The following is an 18,146-nucleotide window of genomic DNA, read 5'->3' as shown; positions in this document are numbered from 1 at the left end:
AAATTGGTGCATGAAAATGTTAGCATATGATGGGGCCACTGATGAACCCATCGATGTTCCGGAAATTTGTAAGTAGTATTGACCATTGTGTCTAAAATAATTATTGTAAAGAATAATATTGATGAGTTCTATGGCAAAAACTCTTTGTATCTGTACTTCTTGATTCAAAAGTAGAAACCATTCCATGGCTTCTATACCTTCTTTGTGAGGGATTGAGGTGTACAAACTATTTACGTCCATAGTAAACAGGATAAGATCTTCTTCTACTAAGCTGAGTGTGTTGATTATACTAAAAAAATGGGTCGTGTCCTTCAAGTAGGTTTTGGTTTTTTGTATGAAAGGTTGTAACGCAGTGTCTAGGTAAATTGCTACCCCTACTCAGTCCTTGTACTCCGGCAAGGCAGAATCCAATTCACCACACTTTCTTTCTCCTGTCCCTCGTTTCGTCTTCCACCCTCTCTTTTCTGTCCCTCTGATGTCCTCTCTCTCTACACTCTTCTTACTTCTCTCCTCTCCTCTCATTCTCTACTCTACTCTTTTCCCCTTCTTCCTTCTCTCTACTCTCTCTGCCCACCCCTTCGCTCTATCCCTACTCACCCCTCTCTTTTCACTACTCCTCCATACTCCATTTGTCCATCTACTCTCTCTTCTCACCCCTACACTTCTCTCTCTTTTATTCACCTATTTCAGTCTCCCAATCACTGCCCTTGCTCAAACTCACTTGTCCTGCTGCACCTAACACCTTTAACACACTCAAACAAATAATTAACTCACAACCACAGTATTTCAATCAAGCACCACTCTCTCTCACAACCAATACCTCAACTGTAGCACACTCCACAATAATCTATGAACTCTGAATGCTCTGCTCCACCGTACTTCCTCTGCCTGGTCTCTTGGTCCACCTCCAATCCAACTGACCTCACCAGAACACCCCTCACTATGTCTGATTTGCATGTGTTTTTTTATACTCGTGGCTTTCTTTGCCTTCTTTGTCCTTCTCTCCCCATTGTGCATGCAGTATGTTTGGAGCTACAGAGCCAAAGGATTTTTTCTATGGAGTCTGTTCTTCGTTGATGCCATTGTTGGAGGCGGAGCAGCCTTTCCCTTGTGAAATACACTAGGACACGTGGTGAGCGTGCAGCGTGTGGCGCAGCACGTTTGGTGTATTCAGTATGAGAGGAATCATCCCCCTCTCTGGAATAGTATTATTTTCTGGATAACAACATTGGGGTAGGACTCTCACGGTAAGTGCAAATCTCTCCCACTCTGCACTCTATGTAACCTGGTCCTGCAAACCATCCCTGCTTCCAATTGACCTGTGTTCTTTACCCTGCTGAGTCAGCACTGGTTGCTCAATAAACACTTGAAGCAGTTTCTATGTACAATCTTAGGAGCAGGGAAATGGGAAAGCCCAATTGCCTGAAACACCGATATATTTCTGATGCAGAGATGCTCATCCCACTGAGTTTACCACTTCCACCCTCTCCGGACCCTGCATCCTTATGTCTCCTCTAGCCCCTCATGGCGGTAGTAGCTGTTCCGGTGAGACTGCCTCTTGCTATCCTCCGGATGACCCTAAGAGCTGTCTTGGTTCTGGGTCTGTCAATGATTTACTTTTTTCCCATAAAAAAGAAATTGGTAGCCCCTAGAGGTGTAAGTTCCACTTGCCCAGCGGTTACTGATGTGCACTCTGGGGTATTCAGACTTTTACCGGAGGAGGGGAAGGATAATCGTGTATGTGATGCACCCCCCAATAATCGTGAGGTGAATGTTAATTAGGACTGTATAGATTATACACCGCTGGTGGTGACTCAAAAATATGTTCCTGATTTTGACTCATCTCTGTCTTCAATTGACTCTTCACCTGAATTTGCACCTCCTAGAAAGCGATCCTCTTTTCCTCCATAGGGCACAATAACCTGTATTAACCAGGCTCTGTATTTTGGTTTCTCTTTACGAGAGCCTCAAAACAGAGGTCAAATCTAACTCCATACTCCTTGAATCTTTACTTAATAAATTAGAACATTTGAAAATGTTTTGGGCTGCTGAGGAACCTTCCTCTTATCAGACTGTGAGAATTCATGAAACTGTGCAGCAACAGACATCAGATCACCTGGCGAGGGGTTTAACAAGGCCCACTGGAAACAACATTGATGGGGGGAACTGATATTGTGAGCAAGGGCCCGACATTGATAGAGGTTTGCACCACTGCCGACCATCATAAATGTTATCGCTCGCGGAGAAGGTGACTGCATTTTAGTGTCCCACACCTCTGTATCTGCTTCTGCAAGTTAACAACTAATGGCAGGTAATGGGTGAACCTGTAATGAAAAAATCTGCTTCTGATGTTGTTGATGCAAAAGTTCCGTTTATAGATCTGACTCCTGCTATATCTTAAGTGTCAAACTCAGTAACCCTGGTTGTAGGACCGGCTCTAATGAAAAGTGTGAGAATAATTGACCCTCAGCCAAAGAAATCTAAAAACCAACATGCTTTGAAAAAAAACAATCAAACCTCAAATACCTTTCTGCAGAATGATTTACTCAGCCAACTGTGAAAACTTTGTTAAGAAAATCGCTAGCTGATGACTCTAGAACTGTTGCTGTGAGTGATATGGATGCCCCCACAGTTGTGGAGGCGGCCAGTTTACGCACTAATTCAGTCATTGCCTCTTCTCAGTTTCGGATTCTGGCTGAGGCCACGACTGGGGATATGCAGCGTGGCGATTCTAGCCCTTGTCATGTTCGGAGAGTTATTGAGGCTGGTACCTCGCCTATTACAGGCGAATCTATACAGCAACTGAGTGTCTTTACTGGCCCATGTCAGGCTCTGTGCTGTGTCAATACGGCTGCCCCCAGTGGTATGGATGTACAGACACAGAAGCTATCTGTTGGAGGTTCTTCTGCTTCAGTTGTCCAACTAGCCCCCTTAACCAACATGGGGCCTACTGTTCTATGGGTCATGGCACCCCTAACATAGCGCTAGAGAGGCTGGGCTGCTAGGCATTATTCTGAGGCCAGGTGGAGCTCAAGTTCCACCTAACTAAGCTATGCCCTCCTCCTCTCAAGGATTACAGGGATATCATCCACCTAAATGGCAGAGGGGTGGTCTACTAATTTTATTCCATCCAGTCAAACTTTTGACTGGGGTGATGGAAGATCATGTGACCGTACCCCTCTTGGCCCACTGGCCTTTCGTTCTGAATATGTCAAGACTCCAACCTCCCATCTTCAATCTCAGGGTCGTTTGGCTCAACATGTCATACTGTTTGAAAGTGTACTACCGGACAACAGATCTGTGGTTCTCAGGCATTCTTCTATCTTGCGTCTGCTCTCTGAGACATCCACAAAGGATCTGCAGAGAGTCTACTTCCTTGACCAGCAAAGAACTGATTGTTATATTGTATTCTTTAACTTTGGACTGGTATTTAAAGCTGTCATGTCTGAGAGAGTTAACATTTAGAAAGGGTACAACATCTAGAGGGATGGGAAGTGAGAGATCTTATGATGCTGATGTTTTGGATCTTAAGAACAAAATGAAGAGTTCTCGAGGAGGCCAATGATTGGTCATGGTTATTGAAAGCGATTCACCCCTAACGTTAGATTAGTTGGATGCAAGACCCATGTTCCGGATACTAAACTTAGCATTTTGTCCTGGAACTCTCAGGGTCATCTGCAGTTGTTCACGAATCCGATATTGGGTGCTAAATTCCATACTTCTTTTTTATCATAGCCCTGCAGGAAACATGGTTGTCTCAGCCACCTGTATTTGATGGTTTCGGAGTATCTTTTGAACTGGCCAAACGAGGTCCTGCTGGTCATCCATTTGGTAGTCTTCTTAACCTGGTGAAATCCAGTAATACCCTTATGATTATGGGGAGTGATGACTCACATTTTGGTATATTAGTGACCCATATTAGATCTACGGTTATTCCTCCCTTGGATTTGCTAATCTGTAACGTTTATTGGCATGAAGGGATGGGTGATTTGAAGGAGATGCTGGACTGGCTTACTCCCTATGTCACCGCCTGGCCTGATACATTTCTCCATGGTCACTCTTTACTAGGCAGTGACCTGAATTCTGACTGTACTATCAATGAGCGATGGGAGGTTCCTTCTACATGTGATCCGAGGAACAAGAAACATAGAAATGGTTGCATCTGGTTTGGTGGCTTGGGAGGTGTAAGGAACTCATGGTGGCATCAGTAAAGACAGACACAATTGATCACAGTCAAGAGTGTTTATTAAACTGTATTAATTGGTTGGAAAAACACCTAATCTAAACCTAAATCTAAGATGGGAGCAAGCTACAACAATCAAATAATAATAAGGCAGTCCTAGTGGCGTCTTGTCAAATAAAAGGGCATGTACTAAAAATCATATTGCCAATCCTTACAGCTAAGTAAAAATAAAAGAGTGTGGGATAGTGTTCACAAGAAAAGAAAGAAGTGTCTGGGAGTGCTCCTTGTGTTCGGTACTCTGTGGAACTGTGAACCTATGGTGGAGTTGAGTACCTTTACTATCTCTATTGAACAGGAAGGAGGAGAAACAGCTAAAAAACCCTTACTCACGCGAAGCGTCGCAGAGCGTCTGGGAGTGTTCCTTGTGTTCGGTAGTCTGTGGAACTGTGAACCTGTGGTGGAGTTGAGTACCTTTACTATCTCTATTGAACAGGAAGGAGGAGAAACAGCTAAAAAACCCTTACTCACGCGGAGCGTCGCAGAGCGTCTGGGAGTGTTCCTTGTGTTCGGTAGTCTGTGGAACTGTGAACCTGTGGTGGAGTTGAGTACCTCTACTATCTCGATTGAACAGGAAGGAGGAGAAACAACTAAAAACCCCTTACTCACGCGGAGCGTCACAGAGTGTCTGGGAGTGTTCCTTGTGTTCCATAATCTGTGCAACTGTAAACCTGTGGTGGAGTTGAGTACCTCTACTATCTCTATTGAACAGGAAGGAGGAGAAACAGCCAAAAACCCCTTACTAACGCGGAGCTTCGCGGAGTGTCTGGGAGTGTTCCTTGTGTTCGGTGTGTGCAGTGGGAGCGGATGGAGATGGTAGATGAAGTGACTTGCCCATTGATCTCCATGCCCGTTACACAGACAACGCTTACATGAGCACGATTACAGCGTTTGAAATCTGCCCCTGAAGGCTTGGGGGTACGTGGTCCTAAAGAGTTACCAGCTGCCACAGCACTACCGGTATGTAGGCTTCATGGACCAGTTATGATGCCAATTATGATGTCTCTCCCGCTCCCTGTGCTGCAATGTAAAAAAACAATCAACCCGGAACCCTCCCCTCCCTTACCAGCTACTTGCCTGTCTGACTCTGCCTCGGTCGTGGCGTTGTCGGGTGGCGGGCTTGGCGCTGCGGCCCGCGAGGCCATGCTTGTCTCAGCTGGTGGACAGTGGGCCACGCCTGGTCAGAGTGCGGCGGGGGGCTGGGTGTCTGGTGGATTGGGTGTGCGAGGAGCTCGATCGGGAGCTATGGGCGCGGTTGCCAGGAGCACGGTCGCCGCGAGCTGCACATGCGCAGATCCCACAAGGTGTGCGGCGGATCCTGGTGGGAGGTATCGGGAGTGTGGGGGCTGCCCCGCGGTTGTGCTGTGTGTCGGGGCACTGTCCCGCGGAGGCCTGGCCCTGACATCCCGCCCTGAAACACATACCCATAAATGGGATGAACATGATAAACAAGTCCTTCAAAATAAACAAGTCCCTTTTCGTATGGAAGACGAAACTCCAATTGCTGTGTTACACACTGACATAACGTCAACCATGCCCTCCTCGCTGAGAGTCCTGGCTTGGCGTGTGTTCGATCAGCAAAAAAAAAAATCACAATTAGCCCTTCCTAAAATACAGGAACAAGACGATGTGCAAAAATTAAACCTGGGAAAGAATCAAGCATCGGTAGCTGAAGCATCTAATGAGAGTGAACCAGCTAGCGATGCTAATGATAGAAGGGATGCAGAGAGAAATAAAACGAACTTCAGACTTGATGATGAAGTCTTTCACGCAGCTAGTACTTCTAATCTTGGGAAAGGCGACCTACTGGAAGGAAGTCTGTTAGACCAACGTTTCTCAAACAATGGGAGGAGAAATTCATTGTATTTAGCTGATAAGCTAATAGATGACCTGAAGAAAATAAATGGAAAGTTGAATGGCACCACCTCACCGTTGGTGAACACTTCAAATACAAATCAAACAAATTAATCTTTTGCCACGCTAAATGAATTGCAAGACACCACAAGAGACCTGACGAGTGGCAATCAGTCTGACCCAAGTAAAGGACAACAAAGTATACCTCAAAACTCCTATCGGCCAAACAAACGCAGAAGGATTATGTCAAGTACTAGTCCCACTGAGGTTGCCTGCTCACAGAACACCAAAAAACAACTTAAAATCACCCAAAAACAGTGCAAGGCAATAAACCCTAATTCGAAGAGCAGTTGCAATAAGGAGAACCATTCAAGATGGCTGCCAGCATCAGTTTCCTCTGAACCAAGTGACGAGAGTACTACTGACTCAATTCTTCACTAGCTGAAAGACAATTTCCCAAGGTACGATGACAAAATCAGCACATAAACCAAAACAGTCTGCAAAAATCAGCTGACCCCAGAAACAAATGTTTTGAATTAGTGGAGCAAGTAATCAATCAAATGAGACCAAACATAATTTCGGCTCTAACAATAACGGTTGCCCCGCTGATAAAACTTATGAAAACCTAAACGAGAGTCTAAAAGATCAGTCTACTCTGATGGCATTGGCAAATACAAAACTAATAAATATGGAGTTGCTATTACAAGATGTTAAAACTCACACACTGAATAATCAGCAAAATAATGCAAACTTTGTAAAACAAGTTAAAGAGCAACTGAAATACAATGCTGAAGACAAACGATTGTTAGCCGAAGTGGCCCGTAAAGCACTTAATATACTAAAAAAACAGCACCCGAGTAATGAAGAAAATCAGGGAAAAAGGAGAAGAACAAAGAAGAGCTCTCGTAGAAAGTCCAAAAGCAGTGCCTGCAGCCATACACGAACAAAGCACAAAAGGGGGGGTATGTACCTGCCCAGCCGTGAGAAGCTTAGTCGTTCATGAGCAATCACTTGGAAATTCAACTCAACTGCCAACGCAGCTGGCAGACCTTTCAGTGAATTTTAGTGAGATTTCAAGTGGAATTAAGCCGGTTTCCCTGCCTGATGAACAAGCATCCAGTAATCATACTGGAAAAAAAGGCAATACTAATGAAGATGCAGATCTTGCTCGCCCCTCAACATCAGCAAATGCAGAAGGTCTTATAGCAAATTCATCTTTTCTTCCGGTAAATATTCCGGCGGATTCAGCCAGCAAAACCGACATGTTTGCAAATTTTGACAAAGCTAGAAGAGAAACAATGGAGAAAAATGAGGAGAAAAACAAACTACCGGCAAAACAAACAAAGAAATCAAAAAATATGCCTAGAAAGAAAAACGTCAATTCTAGAAACTCATGTAAGTTCTTACGGAATATTAAAGCCCTAAACGTAACAATACAAACAGTAGCAGCACAATCTAAATCCAACTCTGAGGAGGCTAAATGAACAGAAGTGCTGATTGAACCATTAAATCAAATAGAAAAACCACAAGAAATAAAGGAAAGTGCTGAAAAGGAAGAATTGGACGATGATCAAATGATTGAAGAGTTGGCTAATTTGTCTACTTATGATTCAAATAGCATCGATCTAACTCAAGGCAAGGATGAATATGATAAGGAAAATGTAATTCTCGACTGGCATAAAATAAAGATCAACGCTTTTCTGATACAGAAAAAAGGACTCAATCACGAATATGTACTATGAACGTTTCACCGGAAAAAGCAAATTAATGTATTCAAATTCAAGAATCAGAAGAAGAACCACAACAAAAAAGGAAATGGCAGACGCTAGATGAAAGAGGGGCTTCGGCTTGTCGAAAGCTCACAGGAAACTGGGCTCAATCGCAATCCAAAGTGCTGGATCCAAATTTGGGAAGTAGTGTATTGCATAACAAGGATATAAGAAGTACCAAAGTGGTTCAAAACAACAAAAGAGAGGACACAGAAAAAAAAGGAGTTAAAGACGATTGGAGAGAGGACAAGCGAAAGCTAAATGACAGGCAGAAGTACACGACAAAGAAGCAGCAGGATAGTATCTCAAACTTCTGTCTGCTGTTAGAGAGGATTTGCATATCCAATGATGGGTTAATTCTAAACAGATATAACGTCCTGCAACTCCTTCACCACCTCCCTCAGCTCCGTTCGATAACAACAAATGACATACAAACTGTCGAATTTATACAAGACTCCATAACAGACCGAGTCTTTTTGCACATCAATTCAAGAGCGATAAGAGATATCATTGTAGAAAACGCTACTGATCTTCACGAGCTGGGCTATAGAATAATTGAACCATGGATAGATTCTACACAAGACAATCAGAAGGCAGTACAAATGCACCAACAACAAAAAAAAATTGAGTGGGCAAACCAACCAAGAAGAACGGTTGGAAATAAGAAAAACAAATTTGAAAGCACTGGAAATTCAGTAGAAGATGAGCAAGATCAACACACATTGGATGAATAACGCACAGACTCAAAAAAACAAATAAATATTACATTTTCAGGCAAAGGAGAGAACGATGGGCACCCAAAACAAGACAACAAAAATGCTAATAATGTCGATGATGTGCAAAGTTGGAGTTGGGTGGCAAACCAACCAAGAAGAAAGGTTGGAAATAAGAAAAACAAATTTGAAAGCACTGGAAATTCAGTAGAAGATGAGCAAGATCAGCACACATTGGATGAATTGCGCACAGACTCAAAAAAACAAATAAAGATTACGTTTTCAGGCAAAGAAGAGAACGATGGGCACCCAAAACAAGACAACGAAAATGCTAATAATGTCGATGATGTGCAAAGTTGGAGTTGGGTGGCAGGTACTCTAAATTAAAAAACTAAGAAATAATGCCAACTCAGCGATAAATTTGCGTGCCTGTTGATGTGCACATGGAATATACGAGGATTCAACCACTTGTTCAACAATAGTCTTAGCGAAATAGAACCGTTGCAAATAATTTGCCTGCAAGAAACGTGGCTTCTATCACAACCCATAGTAGAAGGCTACGAAGGTGCTTGGAATCCCGCGATCAAGCAGACAAAAGGAAGACCAATGACAGGACTATTAACCCTGGTGAAGATCAATCAGGGGTTGAGGATAATAAAGGTGGCAAACACAACGCCATACATACAACACGTAACTATTGAAATCAAGAAGCAAAGACCTGCAACAAATGGCAAATTACATGTAATCAACCTGTACTGGCAGCATAAGGCATCTGATGTATGGGCATATTTAGATGCTATATGAGAGTTTATCGACTCGATAATGATCATTGAAGAAAACGCTAATATAATACTCTGTGGCGACCTTAATATGGAATGTTTAAAAATACATAACACCAAAACTTCAAATAGTAGTACAACGTCCAAAATAAAAAACCTACTAAAAATTACATGGGAAGAAGAAATGGAGGTCCGGAGAATGTCCATGTTGAATGGAAATCTGAAAGGTGATATCCCTCCGAAACCAACTTGGCAAAACGGAAACTCGCAATCCATTCTGGATTACTTCTATGTATCGGAGAGTTTGTTGGGAAAGATTAAAGCATTGACTGTAATTAACATGCCATACAGCGATCACAATCTAGTTTGAATAAACATACAAGAGCTGAACCTAAATAAAGAATCAACATGGAGTCAAGATATCTCTGCTACTGCAGGTAGAAATCACCTGAAACAAAGTGAGTGCCAGATCATGACAATGACAAAGATTCTGGCTGGTGAAATAAGGAAGGAAACATCTGAGATGGTAGAATATCCTGCTTTATTATCTGCGTATGCACAAGTAACCAGAGAGCAAAATGAAAATAGCGTCAAGAAAAGCCATGTGTTTGATCGAGAAGTTATGGAGAAAAAACACGAACTAAGGAAAGCCATCAGGGTTTTGCAGAAAAACCCGACTAAGGATTACGTAAAACAAAAAAAGATGGCTCAAACAGCATACAAAAATTGGCTACGATCTCACAAAGGCATCATGGCCCTGAACGATGCAGAAAAAATGCTAAAAATGTTGTCATCAAAAAATGCTTGCTCGTTCTGGGAAGTTATCAATAACATGGAACTGCCTCAACAAGCTATTCAACATTGCATGATGTCTGAAATGCAATGGATAGAGCATTTTAGAAATCTTTTCTTGAAAAGCATGGAGACGGTATATGTGGCCCAAAACCAAGGAAGATCTTGGGACCTTAAAATATCCAGGACAGACATTCATGAACACATTTAGAGGCTAAGCACATCTAAAGACCCAGGTCCTGATGGCCTCACAAACCAGAAACTAAAATGCTATCCTGAAGCATGGGTGGAATTCTGCCATACTCTGTTCAAAAACATCATCGAACAAAAAAGGATACCAGACTCTTGGAAAAGAGCGATAATCGTGCCTGTATTTAAAAAGCGAATAAGAACAGACCCCAAAAATTACAGGCCGATTGCACTTCTGGATCTGGTAGGAAAAATGTTTGCAACTCAACTGCTATTGAAGCTAAATGAATGGATAAAATAAGCAAAAATTGCGGATGATTGCCAGACTGGTTTCGTGAGAGGTGTAGACTGTGCGCTAAACCTCCTCTTAATCAACTTACTGAAAATGGAAGCAATACGGAACAAAACCAAAATATACCTTGCTTTCGTGGATCTAGCTCACGCATTTGATAGTGTCGATCGTGAGTTACTTTGGACAAAACTGAATAAATGGGGATGCCCTGGAGGTCTGCTTGCTGCAATTAAAGAACTTTATATTGACACCAGTATTCAAGTCAGACTAGATTTGCAGGGAACCCTCTCAACAGCGATCAAAACAACTAGAGGAGTAAAACAGGGATGCCCCCTAGGAGCTACGCTCTTCAGTACATTTATATCAGACATAGGGTCGATATTCGAGTCAGTAAGAACCTTTGCTCCAAAAATAAATGGGAACAACCTAGGACACATCCTATATGCAGATGACATTGTACTAATAGATGTAACACAGATTGGTCTTCAGAAAATATTGACCGCACTTAAAGAATATACAGAAGCGATTGGCCTTGTGATAAACCCTGCAAAAATAGAGATTCTGGTTCTCCAAAATTTAAAAGGTACGAAGACGACAGAAAAGTTTAAATGGAACCTAGGCACAAATTCAATCAAACTGATGATGGAGACGCAGTATCTTGGTGTAATAATAAACTCTCGCATCAATGACGACAAAATGGTTGAGAAAATTTGCCAAAAATGTAAAGCTCTGGCGGCACAAGGGTCTGTAATAAATAAAAAGTATGAGGCCTTTTCTTTGAAGCCGGTAATTGAATTTTACAAATCCAAGGTTATCCCGGCCTTGACATTTGGCGGTGAGGCTATGCTGGGCTGTCCGGCTGACGTATGGTCTTGGTGCGAAAACACTTTTTGGAGCCGAGTACTATTGTTACCTAGAGGAACTCCCATTGCTTGCATTAGATATGAACTGGGATTAATATCAATCAATGCTAAAGTGATGTGGAACATGCTTATGGTATAGAGGAAGGTTCTAGGTGCAGATGACCTACCTCAATGTCGAATTCTTCGTACAGTTGGAGAACAGCAGAACAAATTGATATTACATAAATGGAAATCAGCCAGTGCGGACACTTTAAAGCAACTACTAGTTGATCAAGATCAGTTGATTGGAAATCCTGATGCAGTAAAAAGGAAGCTGTGGAATCAAGATTGGTGCAAAAACTTAGACAAGAGAGTGCTTCACAGAAGTATGGTGCAAGTAGCCTTAGAAGCTAGAGCATTTAATACTCTACCGAAATACCTCAAAAATTTACCATGTAAAAAAAGAAGGAATATTTTCCTGAAATTTCGGACGAACTTATTTCAAACCAAATCCATAGCTAACATAAAAAATAATGACAACAACCAGAAAGTAGACTGCAGATTTTGTAAACTCGCACCAGAAACACTAAAGCACCTGGTGCTACACTGCAAAGAATGAACTCTTCTGAGATCTACTCATCTGGGACCTGAAATCACAAAGAGACCCGATTTAGATCCGGAGGAGTGGTGGAATATATTGGCATACAGAACAGTAATGAAAATAACATTTGCCTTAACTGCCTATTTAGAAAAACTTGAAGGTTTTATGAGTAACGTGCGCTAAATGATAATAAGCTATCAGCCAAGATACTTTGGAAATCCTTGATAAAAGCTGAAATTTTATTATAAGATAGAAAATGTTTGGAGGATCGTAATGATTATGAATGCTGAAAAGTTTTGCTGAATTGTTACTTCTAGTAAATATTTTAAAGGTTTGTAATGAACTTTAAAAAAATAAAAAATAAAAAAAATAAAGAAGTGTTCACAAATGATAAGTCAGTGGCCCTCATTACGACCCTGGCGGAGTGGGTCTACGCCAGCGGTATTCGCGGCGGACCCGTCCGCCCTACTACGAGTTCCCGTAGCGCCATGGAGCGCTTTCCGCCTGGTTTTTCCTGGCGGAGAAATCCATGGCGCTACGGGACCTTGTTGTTAATTACGCCACCGTATTTTACGGTGGCGTAATTAACGCCTTCCCCACTCCCATTATACCCTATGGGGCAAAAATGGGAATGGGGAAGGGTAAAATGGGGAATGGGGATTTACCGCCCCGCCAAGGTCGGAATGGGGCGGTAAATCCGCCAACCCCCATGGCGCTATCGGCAGCTTTCCGCCGTGCTCCATGGTGCATTTTGCACCACGATTTCCGCCAGGGTCGTAATGAGGGCCAGTATGTTATTGCCGGGGGTCCCCCTTCCCCACGTTTTTAGCATGGGACAAGGAGGGACATTTGAGCACAGCACACTCCTGGGCCTCGCCAGCACGAGGTTACAGATCTTTTCAATAATCCCAGGACATTCTGCGGCCAAGTCTCTTTCCAGCAAAGTCGCTTGCCTTAGAAGGCCAGCTGTACCAAAAACAATAAACAAAATAGCAATCTTTTGACGTTGGGTAACTGCTCTTCGCCTCTTGGATCTCCCTTAGCCAGGCTCTGATCCTTCTTGCAACATTAGCCTCCCTCAGTCAGGTTCATACAGCCTTTCACTCACAATGCAGGATTTACTTCTCTTAGCTTTTTACACTTGGCATCCATCTGTTGGGTTCACATAACCATTCTCATACAGTTCATGATTTAATCATTTTCATCAGCAAAATGGGGTTCTTTTCCTTGGTGTCTCATCCCCGAGTCAGTCTTTCCTTAAAGCCCCCAGCCAGGCTTCACACAGTTCTCCTCAATGTGTCAAAGAATTTCGAGTGTACAAGTGATTCTTGCTATACCCTCGTAGGACCACTTTTGACACTTCACACTAGCCTTTCCTAAGGCCTCTTGGCTTTCATAGTTTCAACAAACGACACAGCCAGAAAGAGTCCTTCGAATGAGCATCCCCCGCGACGCCTGACCACTCTGCTTCTGAACTTTGTACTGAGGTTTTCTTTAAAGTTCAATTATACAAGTTCTTTGTTCCACAAGGTTGCCGCCTGCAACTTTGGGCTCAGCACAGTTCGGTTTTATTATCTGTCTTCTCTGACTTACCGGCTGTGCTGAACTGTTGGAGTTTCTCGTCTCGGGAGTCAAGGGTGACACCAAAGCGGCAAGAGCTTCTTCCCACTTTGACTATCACCGTGGGAGGGCCATTGACACCTGTCACACCACACGCCAGCTGGACTTTCTCGGTCTAAGGCTTTCCCTTATGGAGGCTTATGGAGGCTTTGCGGATCTCGTCTGGAAACGGCAAGGGCAATTCCCTCTGCGTCGTCCCTCCAGGTCTCTCCGCCTTTCTCTTCCGCTTGAACTGCCGGTCAGAAATAGGTGCTTTCTCTTGTGTTCGGCCTTGCTCCAAGTGTGCTTTCGTACTGTGCCTTTTATCCCTGTGGGGAAACAAAAGGGCCATCAGGTGTCCGTAGTTATTGTTAATTGCCCGACTCTGCCTGGCCTTTGTGTTGGGACATGTTAGGTAAACGCCCCTGGTGTTGGTCCGTTGTCTGTCATGGTGTAGATAAGTGTTCGTGTTGGAAAAGGGGGGAGGTGGGGAGCAGAACCTCTGAGTATCCTATGAGGTAGGAGGGGGAAAAGATGTTATAAGAAAGGGGGTAATGCATATCGCCCTTAGTGTCCAACTTCCACTCCCTGAGGACCCCTCATCCAGGTGATCCTCCTGCACTGGATCCAATAGCGATGACCGTGTCCGGGCCACCTGGATGACAGATCCCCGGGACAAGCCAGGGAGATACCTTCACTGGGTTTGACATCTTTGTATGATATTATGGGTAATGAGGCTGCCGTTCCACCGACCTGGTTGACTGGAATCGCCAAGTCCACAATTGATTATATATTTTTGGAAAACTGGTTGATGTAAAAATGCTTGTCTTTTGATATCTCCCCTTCCCAGTACAGTGATCATCATATGTTGGAGGCTCGATTTGAGATTACACTGGGAGTGCAAGGGGCAGTTGTGGAAAAACTGTCAGGTCTGATAACTAATGTGGCTGGACATAGAGTGAAGTGGAATGATGCTGATTTATATAGAGTGAATCAGACTTGTTTAAAATGTTTACATCAATACATATATATTTGGAAGTTTGACACTTTTGTAGTGAATCATTTTCCTAATTTTGTTGGGTCACTGTTGGCAGAGAATAAAGTGACGGGCCAGAAGAGGAAGATAATCCCAAACAAAAATCATACTCATGTTTAAAACGAAGTGGTGGTTCTTCGTAGAAAGGAAATGAGGCGTTCACTTAGGGTTCTGATGGCTAGAGCGGATGTGTGCTCCAAACAGAGGCTGTTTTTCTCTAAGCATATATGCCAGTATTATAGAAACTGGATCCTCCAAACACTTGCTAAGAGGACCCAGGAGGATGGTGAGAGAATGCTTGCCTTGTTTGGCATGAGTTAGAGAAGGAGAAAGCTCCTGATATTACTGAAATTAATTTAGAGTATGAAGTAGTGTTTACAATTATTAATCGGATTGTGACTTCCCAGACAGCTGGACCTAATGGGCTCTCAAACCCTTTGTTTTAAGGGGAACCCTCAGTTTGGGCTAACATATTGTCACACTTGTTTTTAGACATCTTTTCCACCAACTATTTCCCTACATAATGGTCTACCACCTATATAGTTCTGATCTTCAAAAATGAAGATAGAAACTGTGCCTTGGATTATAGACACACTGCAGTTCTGGACGCGGACAGCAGGGTGTTTGCTGCTGTCCTGCTGTCTCATCTCAAGTCATGGGTCAAGAAAGTCTCCATATTGGAGAAACATCAGACTGGTTTTCGCAGGAACATTGGTACTCCACTTAATGGGTACCTACTGAAGTGCATTCAGAGTTTGGTTTGGTATAGCAAATATGATTCCATGTATGTAGCTTCTGTGGATTTGTCAGCAGCTTTTGATGCGGTTGACCGTAATCTACTATGTACCAAACTACATTTGTGGAGCATTCCGGTTGGTCTCTTAAGGTTAATCATCGGTTTATAAGCGAAAACAGATATTCAAGTGCGCTTAAACCATACTGGACTTTTGTCCAGCACTATTCCAACTTTTATGGGCATCAGCCAGAGTTGCATTTTAGCACCCTGCCTGTTCAACCTCTAGATGGCCGATATAGGTAAGCACATGAAATCTGCAACATTTGTATCTCCCAAATTACATAACTTGAGGCCATTTTGCTTAGCGTACACCAACGATTTATTATCATTTGATTGCACTCTCCTAGGTCTGCAGCGTTTGATCAAGGCTTTCAATTCTTTTACAGTGAAACATTCCTTAAAGATGAATCCGATCTAGACGAAAGTGATACATTGTACTAGGGGGTTGAGGGATACCAAATGGAAGCATTGGTGCAAGTTCGCTTCCTCGTCTATCTTGGCTTTTTGGTTACAACTAAACCGAACCTGGGAAGGCTCCACACTTGCTTCTTGGAACGAACCTCAGCCCTGGTAAATCAGCTTTGTAGGGTAGATTTGAGATTTGGGAAATGTTCCCTATTGCCTGCATTACTATATTATCTGGGGAAAATAGTACCAAAACTACTCTATCGGATGGAGTGTTACACTTTGACCAGCCTAGAATTTCTCCCTTCCCTTGAAGCTATTCTTTGGAGTAGAACATTGAGGCTGCCCTCTAGTGTCCCAGTAGATGAAGTTCGCTATGAATTTGGGATTGTCTCCTTGACGGCAAGAGCATATTGGAAGATTTTGTACTTTTTGCATAAAATCTTATGTCCTACTGAGGACTGCCTCTTTGTCGATTTAAAAATCCTATTGGAGACATGTGGGAGTGCCTGGATTGAGGATATGTACAAATTCAGCAATAATCTGCTCCCAGAAATTGGTAGTTCAATTGAAGAATTCATTGACAATCCAGATAAAGTCAAACAATCTCTTTATGCCTTTGACTGGATTTGCACTGTTGAGAATATGCATACATATTCCTCTCTAGGGCACTTAGTTGGCAACCATAACACATTTTGAGGTTTTGTCCCTTTTTGTCACTCTATCCTAGAAATTGGTAGTTAATTGAAGAACCCATTGACAGTCCACATAAAGTCAAACAACCCCTTTATGCCTTTGACTGGATTTTCCCTGTTGGGAATATGCATACATATTCCTCTCTAGGGCACTTAGTTGGCAACCATACAAAATTGGGAGTTTTTGTCACATTTTTGTCACTCTATCCGGAAAAAAGGTACACAATCAATTTTTGTGTGATTCCGCTGGAGACTAATTACAAAACAGACTATGGTCAGGTATGAAATATTACCTGAGGAATAAGCTAGAAGTAATTTTTTTATGAGTGGAGAAGAAGAAGTTACTTGTCTCCCAGCTCTGCTGCTTCAGAATTTCTTTTTCACCAGAGGGCGGCGTGTTCGAGGCCACAGAGTCATAGTCCCTCGAGGGCCGCCGTCTAGCGTCGACGTCATCCGCAGTATAAAGGGTTCAAACCGCGCCCGTTATCTCAGTTCTGTTTTTACGGTGTTCATGGTCGCATCAGTTAATCAGGCTTTAAAGTCCTCAGTCTCTTAAGGAAGTTCGAGTGCAACCAGCGTAAACTGTACAGAGGGGTAGGTTGGGAGGATCGATGAGGAATACGTGGGAGGAACATCCAGTCGAAAGAACGTTACAGTTGGTAGGTAACTTGTTCTTCGAATGTATTGTGTCCTCCCACGTATTCCTCATCTTAGATAGGCTCCCAAAGCAGTAAGAATTTGGAGGAGGGAGTACCAGAAATGTCAATCATGGACTGAATAAAGGACGGCTTTTGCAAAGAGGTCTCCTTGATATGATGTAGAGTCCAAGCAGTAATGCTTCACAAAAGTGTGCATTGACGACCAGGTGGCCGCAGCACAAATATCCTGCACCAGGACACCCCTCTGAAGAGCCGTGGAAGTTGCCATGCCCCTGGTTGAATGAGCCCTTCACCAATCTGGAGGCTCCTTCCCACCCAATTTATAGCACTCAGAGATTGCTAGAATTATCCATCTGGATAGAGTTTGCTTAGACACTCCAAGGCCCAATTTGTGTCCAGTATACCCAACAAACAGTTGGTCACATTGTCGGAAATTTGCCAGTCTAGAAATATAGAAACCGAGAGCCCTTTTTGGGTCCACTCTGTGCAATCTCTCCTCTTCCTTACTAGCTTGTGGAGGAGGGTAAAAAGAAGGTAAGGTGATTTTCTGTGACAGATGGAAATCCGAGGCTATCTTAGGCAAGAAGGATGGTTCGACTTGTAGAATAACCTTGTCCCTATTAAAACAGTTTGAGGAGACTTACAAGAGAGCACCTGCAACTCACTCACCCTGCGGGCTGACGTTATAGCCACTAACAAAATTGTTTTTAGAGTGAGAAGTCTTAACGGGCAAGAATGTAAAGGTCCGAAAGGGGCACACATGAGAAATTTTAAGACTAAATTCAAATCTCAGATGGGAACCTGAAAAGGTGTCAGAGGGTACACATTTGCCAGCCCGTTCAAGAATTGAATGACCAAGGGCTTTTTAAAATAGAACACCTCTTC

Source organism: Ambystoma mexicanum, chromosome 3p (assembly GCF_040938575.1).
Source record: "Ambystoma mexicanum isolate Mex_15411 chromosome 3p, UKY_AmexF1_1, whole genome shotgun sequence".
Classification (NCBI taxonomy): domain Eukaryota; kingdom Metazoa; phylum Chordata; class Amphibia; order Caudata; family Ambystomatidae; genus Ambystoma; species Ambystoma mexicanum.
This window is presented reverse-complemented; position numbering follows the sequence as displayed.